The 7912-nt window shown below is 42.1% G+C and overlaps 1 long non-coding RNA gene across 1 annotated transcript in view; it reads right to left on the bottom strand.

Moving 5' to 3' along the window:
* Positions 1-232: 232 nt before the first annotated feature.
* Positions 233-7912, bottom strand: part of LOC132010123 (uncharacterized) — a 76487-nt gene continuing 68807 nt past the window's right edge. The window contains exon 5 of the long non-coding RNA XR_009402167.1: positions 233-611. This is a non-coding gene — a long non-coding RNA (uncharacterized LOC132010123). The remainder of the gene's footprint in view (positions 612-7912) is intronic.

The raw sequence follows: 7912 nt of genomic DNA, 5'->3' as shown, positions 1-7912 counted from the left end.
TTTATCACCCTTAAAGTCCCTGAAATAAAGTCTTTAAAGTGTCTAAATGTTGCTATGAAACTTTTGTAGTTGTTCCCTCAAGTTGCAGAATTTCAGGAGTGTTTTGAATTAAAAAATATTTAAAACTATTCCATGTATAAAACATAAACACAGCAAGAAAAAAAATAGCACTCCAAACTTGTTTACCAACCAGCTCAATTCCCCAGTTTGTTGTCAATAAAACATTGGGCCATCTTCAGCGGAATGGAACAAGCCTTCCTGGGGGAGACTGTGTAGCGGCCACTGATGTCTGGCCCCCACCTGCAGGCTCCTGGGGGCACCCGCCTAGCTTGGGGCTGACTTTGGTTTGGCGGTCACGACTGCTTTGACTGTGTCTTGTTTTACAATTCCCCACCCAGCACACGGGAGGTGAAGTGCTCCTTTATTTTCAGAATTAAACTGCCTTCTAGGAAGCCTGGGATCCCGTTGGGTTCTTCTCAGACAGGTCCTCAGATGGGGGCTTCTCCCCAGTGACTCACAGGCCTCCCCTGCAGAGTTTTCAAATATTTCACCCAGCCTCTTCCTTTCCTGATAGCCATGGCTTTCTCCACGACCAAATGCTGTGTAATCACCTTGAAAAGAAATAGAAAACAAACAGTTATCTGCGGCTCAGACTCCGAGAACAGGCTTCTGTGGGAATTACAGGCTTTCATTCTGGCCCTGCAGATGTGACTCGGAATCCCGGCTGTAGCTAATGCAGAATGGGAGCTGGCCTCCGTGTGTGCAGCCCGTGCCAGTGTGTGGGTGGCCCAGGGTAAAGCCGGCCCCTCCTGGGTAGGCCTTGCCTGGGGTCTGCGTCCCTGAGCAGGAGGCCCTGCTGTGCCTGACCACTTACGCCCAGAATATGTAATTAGTAAACAAAACTTCAACAGCCCCCACGCCTAGCCTGCATTCCCATCTCCCCAGTTGTGCAGTAATCGGCCCCCATTCCTGCGGCTGAGGCCACTTCCCCCCAGAGTGCCCGGCTCTCCCAAGGCCCTACCCAGAGACAAACAAGCTGGCCTTTGATGACAGGAAGGGAGTGGAGTTTTAATCTTGGTTCTGGGGGATGTTCCCTCCCTCTTTGTGGACCAGGAGTTGCTTTCAAAATACTAGGTTTTTGTTTTTTTTTTTTTTTTTTTTTTACCTTACAGGGTTATTGTGTGCTATAATTAATTTAGCCAAGGCTCTTAGAAAGCAGTAAATGCTGAGTGGCCTTATTAGTCCTCATTTTAAAAAGCACTTTAACATCCCCCGGCAGCAGGTCTGATGAGAAGTGCTACTTATCCTAAGGCTCCTGGCCCTTCCTTCTTCTTAACTGATTCTCACAGGGCTTTTTTGTTCCTCTGATGAATATGCACGGGGTCCAAATGAATCATAGAAAAATTCAGCAGCAGCGAGCTGAATTTTATCTTCAAAGGAGATTCCTTCCAGTTTCTAATGAAGGATAAAGAAGACATAATTTCCTGGGAACTAGGAGGGAGACGCATCGCCTGCGTTTTGGAGGGGATAGGACAAGGGTTTGGGTTTAAAGTTTAATTAGAAAATGTCTGCCTAAAAGGAAAGCCCATTTTGAAGCTTGCTTACAGCCTGGGGGATCTCTTCTCTCGGCTTCCCTTTCCCCCTTCCTCATCTCCTCCCCACCAGCCCCACCCCACCACACCGCCCAGCACCCCCCACCGCGCCACACTCTACCAGCGTGGAAGGCCGCCCAGGCCAAGGGATGAGTCTTTACAAGACACATTGGCACATCCTGGGTGGTGCAGAAAGGCAGGGATTACAAAGACGGGATGGGTTGGCAGTACGACGAGCCTCGCCCCAGCCCAGTGGATTCCACATTCTTACCCCAGGGGAGCACCCCCAGTTGCCTCAAGGCCCTAGGCCAGTAGCTCCAGGGCTCAGCAAGTGCCCTGGGAGCCCAAGGGTTTCTGGAAGCCTGTCCAGCTGTCCCTGCTGCGGCTCTGTCGCTGAGCCTGTAGCAGGCTGTGCCAAAGTTGTACTCTGTTTGACAGTTTTAAAATCGCTCTTTACATGTGCTTTTAATTTTTATTTAACAAAGGAATAAATACTTTGTAATTAAAGGCCAGTTGGTGATTAGTTTTATTGATGGCTAGCAAACACAGGGAAGAGCTGATAGAAATCTTTATGAGCTCCACGAGGCCCAGCTGCTTGCCGGCAATCCCTCTTCTCCCGAGTGAGCGTGTTTTCTCTGGGGCAGCCTGTCTCTCACTTTCCCCCAACTTTGTTTTGGTCTGGTAATTCTACCCTGTTTACACAATTGCTCATCCTTTATCCTCCTGTTTTTGATTACCAACTGGTGTTTATTTTAAATGTAGTTATTGGCCAATTAAATAGAAATTAACTACATTTAGAGACAGGGTTCCTGATGATTGGATTAGTGGCTCTTTCTCCTTTGGCGAATAGCCACTCTTCTTCAGGCCCTTCCGAGAGAACAGAAATCCCAAAGGCGAAGTCCAGCACCCTTTCTTTGCCAGGAGTCCTTGGGTTAGCTACCTGCGAGACCCAGGGATGCAGGAAGTAGGGATGGGGTGCCCCGGTTGCCTGTTAGGACCTGGAGCAAGCTGGGCGCCGGAACCAGAGCAGTTTCCTGTTGTGATTTGGTTAAACCATTTCTGATGCAAGACAGACTCTCCTACCAGAAGGTCAGGTTTACTTCATTGAAGAAAAGGAAAATGACCCCATCTTCTGCTTGTCTTTGTTGTTTAGGACAGCTGGAACACATCTTCCTTCCCACCCAAACACTGAACACTTCTCCATTGGGTGAAGGAGAGGTTGGCTGGGTTCCTGGGCTGGGCGGAGCCCGTGGGCTAAATCAGTGAGCTCCAGGCAAGAGCGGAGCCCAGGCTTCCTACTTTCAAATCAGACCCATTGTGCTAATCACCTGGATAATCTGATATGGCTATCCTTTATTCTAAAATGAGCATGAGAAGCACATCTGTGACAGAAGTCATTCATCCAAGCCTTTTTCAGTGTCAACATGTGCGTCTGTGGGTTGCATAGACATACATACACTACTCTATATGGGTGTCTCAAGAGACGCGCTGCCTCTCCAGAAAACATCTTCTGTCTTTGCCTGACATCAAGCTATCCATCCTTCAAGGTTCAGCTCAGGCCCACCTTCTCCTTTATGAAGACTTGCCCTGAGAGTCAAGTCCTAGCTCCCTCACTTAAAAGCCGTGTGGCTCTGAGTTAATGGGTAGAAGTCCTCTAGTTCTCATTTTCCTAATATGGAAAATGGGGAATTATTGTTAAGACCAAAAGTTTTACTAGGGGCGGAGGTATTGCTATTCTGCACACGGATGTGAGGTACCCTTATTATTCCGTTATGATTCCTCCTTGTGATTGCACCTGAGAATGCTATTTGGGACATTCATTATATCCTACCTGTGCTTTTCTTAACTGGTCCCGGTAAGCCTGCCTGTTCTTTTTAATGAGGTTGTAAACTGAGAAAGGAGATAATCAAAGGTAGATTTACCTATAAGAATCATGCAACCTTGTTTGTAACAGAAAAAATGGAAAATTGCCTAACGGTAAAATAATATGGGATTGAAATTGGTTAAATAAGATATATCACACATTCATTTAACATAATACAGTTTGACCATTAAAATGAAAGGGAAGGGCTTTGCTTTGTGATGTAGAGGGCTAAAAGGAACGTCCCTCTCATCCTTACAAGGAAAGTAGCCTGATTAACGTCAAATTTTGTACAGACTAACAGAGAGCTGAGGTCACGGAGCAAGCAACAGGTCCCAAACTTAAGAAGAGGTAATGTCTGCAGAGAAAAAGAGAACGCGAAGTACTCACCAGGTGTGGGTACCACTGGACACCAATAAGAAGAGTTGAACTAAAATAGCCGTTAAGTTGTTGAAGACTGAATATGGATGACAGGCAAGTATGAAATCCCTGGGGACCACAGAGTTTGGGGAGTCTGCGCGTCATTCAGGCTCCTTCCACAACCCCAACAAGTATTCACGGAAAAGACTGGAAAGATGGCCTTAGGTGGCCCATCATGTTGCGGACCTAGGAGAGAGCAGTTTTGTGGGAGGAGTAGGAAACTCCAGTTGGATCTATTTCTCCTATCTCCAGTAGAGGGGGAAAAGCCCTCCCCTCCTCCTTTTTTTAAAAGATTTTATTTACTGGGTGCCTGGGTGGCTCCGTGGGTTAAGCCTCTACCTTCAGCTCCGGTCATGATCTCAGGGTCCTGGGATGGAGCCTTGCGTGGGGCTCTCTGCTCAGCAGGGAGCCTGCTTCCTCCTCTCTCTCTGCCTGCCTCTCTGCCTACTTGTGATCTCTCTCTGTCAAATGAATAAATAAAATCTTTAAAAAAAATTTTTTAATTTACTTATTTGACAGAGAGATACAGAAAGAGCACAAGCAGACAGAGCAGCAAGCAGAGGGAAAGGGAGAAGCAGGCTTTCCACAGAGTTGCGAGCCCAATGCGGGGCTCCATGCCAGGATCCTGGGATCATGACCGGAGCTGAAGGCAGAGGCTTAACCCACTGAGCTACCCAGACACCCCTGCGGGTGGGAAAGCCTTACTCGGTAAAGGGAAGGCACACAAAGCATGACTTCCCTAGGGCACAGGTGAAAACTCACTGCACCAAAAGGGAAAAAATCAGGGAGGGACAGAATTATTATACACTGGGTCTACAATACATTGGGGGTAGGGACAAGAGAACTGAGAGACAAAACCCTTCCCTAATCCAGAGATAAGGTACATACCTAAGACAGGCTTATTCAAAACATGGAGAATAAACTCCCACACTACCTCTCTCCCACTGTCAAGCTAACAAGATTTGAATAACAAATAACAGAATACAAAGGAGAGAAGGAGGGGAGAGAAACACGAGAACATAAAGATACTCTCTTAGGTACAATGCAAGAAGACCTAAAATTCAGAATCAAACAGCTAGTGCTCTGGTAAATTCACTTCCATCCACCCAAAACACAAGGTATCCCTGTAAGAATTTCAAGCCTTGAGGATAAACATAGTAACCCAAACCTAGATTAATTTATGCCACTACATTAAAGGTCTAGCAGGAGGATAGTTGTGTCTGTATTAAGGCCAAAAACTATTTACTCCAGTCTCTATTAGCCTATACAAGATGACTGGCTTTCAACAGAAGATTACACGGCATATAAAAAGACAGAGAAAATAGATTCCAAGAGAGAGTCATCATCAGAACCAGATATAGATATGATACAGATGTTGGAAATGACAGGAAATTCTAAGTAGATATGATTAATATGTTAATGGCCCTAATAAAAAAAGGTGGACAATATGTAAAATCAGATGGTTAATATCAATGGAGAGACAACAGCTAAAAAAAAGGAATTAAATCACAATTCTGGAAATGAAAGCCACAAGAATAAAGAATGCCTTGGAGAATTTCATCAATAGACTCAGACAAAAGAGGCAGAAACAGTGAACTCATTATAAATGACCAAAATGGAAACACAATGGAAAAATGAGTGAGGGGGAAAAACAGAATATAACAGCCAAGAATCTCAGGACATTCTTAAACATTCTAACATATGCATAATTAAAATCTTAGAAGTAGAGGACAAAGAGAGGGACACAAATAGTGGAAGAAATAATGACCAAGACTTATCTAAATTTAATGTTAAACCCGAGAAGCTCAGAGAACACAAAGTAGGGATGATCTCACACACACCACACTCCTAAGAACATCATCATATTCCAAACCAGCTGCAAACCAATGACAAAGAGAAAACACTAGGGCAGCCAGAGAAAAGAGAAATTGCATACTATGGAACAAAGAGAAGAGTTGCAACAGTCTTCTCAGAAATAATGTAAGCCAGAAGACATGAAGTAACATCTTTAAAGTGCTGAAAGAAAAACAAACAAAAACCTGCCAACCCAGAATCCTACACCCAGCAAAAATCTCTTTCAGAAGGAAAAAGAAGTAAAAGACTGGTTCAGACTAATAAAAACTGAGGGATTTTCTTACCAGATGACCCACTCTATAAGAAATGTTAAAAGAGGGGTGTGTGGGTGGCGCAGTCATTAAGTGTCTGCCTTCGGCTCAGGTCATGATCCCAGGGTCCTGGGATGGAACCCACATCAGGCTCCCTGCTTGTCAGGAAGCCTGTTTCTCTCTCTCCCACACCCACTGCTTGTTTTCCCTCTCTCACTGTGTCTCTTTCTGTCAAATAAATAAATAAAATCTTAAAAGAAAAAAGAAATGTTAAAAGAAGTTCTTCATGCAGAAAGAATATATCAGACTGTAACTTGGATCTATACAGAGAAATGAAGACCTTGTAAGTAAATAAATAAAGGAAAAATAAAATTCATTTCTTTTCTTATTTATGATTTTTCTAAAGGATAACTTTTCACTGTGGAAAACAATGATAGTGCCACGTATTCTGTATTTATAGCACATGTAAAAGTGAAAGATACGAAAACAATAGCAGAAAGATGGAAGGGAGGAATTGGGAATACACTGTTGCTAGGTCCTCATAAAACATAGGAATAAGTAAAATATTTGAAGGCAGACTTCGATTAATTAAAGATGTGTATTATAAACCCTAGAGAAACTACTGAGAATATTTTTAAAAGAGGAATGAATAATAAGTCAATAGGAAATATAAAATGGAATAATAAAGAAATTCTCAATGAGCACAAGAAATCACAGGAAAAAAAGAAAAAAGGAAACAAAGGACGGATGGAACAAGTGAGCTCACCTTAATTGTAGAGACAGATTGGTTAGAAGTAAAAGGATAAAGAATAATACGCCATGCAAATACTAATTTTAAAAAAGCTGGAGTAGCTATGCTATCAAAGCGAACTTCAAAACAAGAGATATTATTTTACGGATAAAGAGGTATAATACATAATGATAAAGGGTTTAGTTTTCTAAGAAAATATAACCAACCAATTATGAATGCAACTAACAGCAGAGCTTCAACAGACATGAGGCAGAAGATACACAACTAAAAGGAGGAATATACAATTATCTCTCAGTAATTAATAAAAGAAGCAGACATAATTATTATGGAAATAGAAGCTCTGAATGATGCTATCAACAACTAGACCAAATTGATAAGTAAAACATTCCACCCAACAGTAGTGGGACATACTTTTTTTTTTTCAAGTGCCCATGGGAAGTTCACCAATATGTACTATATTCTGTGAAATAAAACAAAAGACTATATATCATTCAAAGTATGTTCTCAGGCCACAGTGTAATTAAACTAGAAATCAATAACAGAAAGATATTTAGAAAATCCCCATATATCAGAAATTAAGCACCCCCCCAATAATCTATGGACCAAAGAGAAAGTCTCAGAGGAATTAAAAAAATTTTTGACTGAAGAAATTAAAAATACAACATGTCAAAATGTGTGCTGTTCACTGAAAGGAGTGCTTAGAGAGAAATGTAGGCATTAAATGCTTAGAAGAGAAAAAGGGTTCTAAATCAATTATCTAAGATTCTGCCTTTAGAAACTAGAAAAAGAAGAAAAGAAGTGCAAAGTATGCTTTAGTTACCCATAAGCTAAGGAAAGAAAATAATAACAGTTAAAGCAGAAATCAATGAAATTAAAACAGAAAACAATAGAGAAATAGTAATAAAACCAAAAGCTGCTTCTTTGACAAGACTGATAAAATTGATAAGCCTCTAGCCAGATTTACCAAGACCAAAAAGAGAAAAGATAGACATTACCAGTGTTGGGGACAAAAGAAGGGATATCATTACAGACCCCACAAATACTAACAAGATTAGAAGGGTATATTATTAACAACTCTGTGCCCAGAAATTTGACTGCTGAAAAGGATTCCTTGAAAGAAACAAATTACTAAAGCTCACTCAAGAAGAAGTAAACTGATAGTCCTATATCTATTAAAGAAATT

Source organism: Mustela nigripes, chromosome 2, assembly GCF_022355385.1.
Source record: "Mustela nigripes isolate SB6536 chromosome 2, MUSNIG.SB6536, whole genome shotgun sequence".
Lineage (NCBI taxonomy): Eukaryota > Metazoa > Chordata > Mammalia > Carnivora > Mustelidae > Mustela > Mustela nigripes.
Note: the sequence above shows the minus strand (reverse complement) of the source record. Positions and strands in the feature narration are given on the sequence as shown.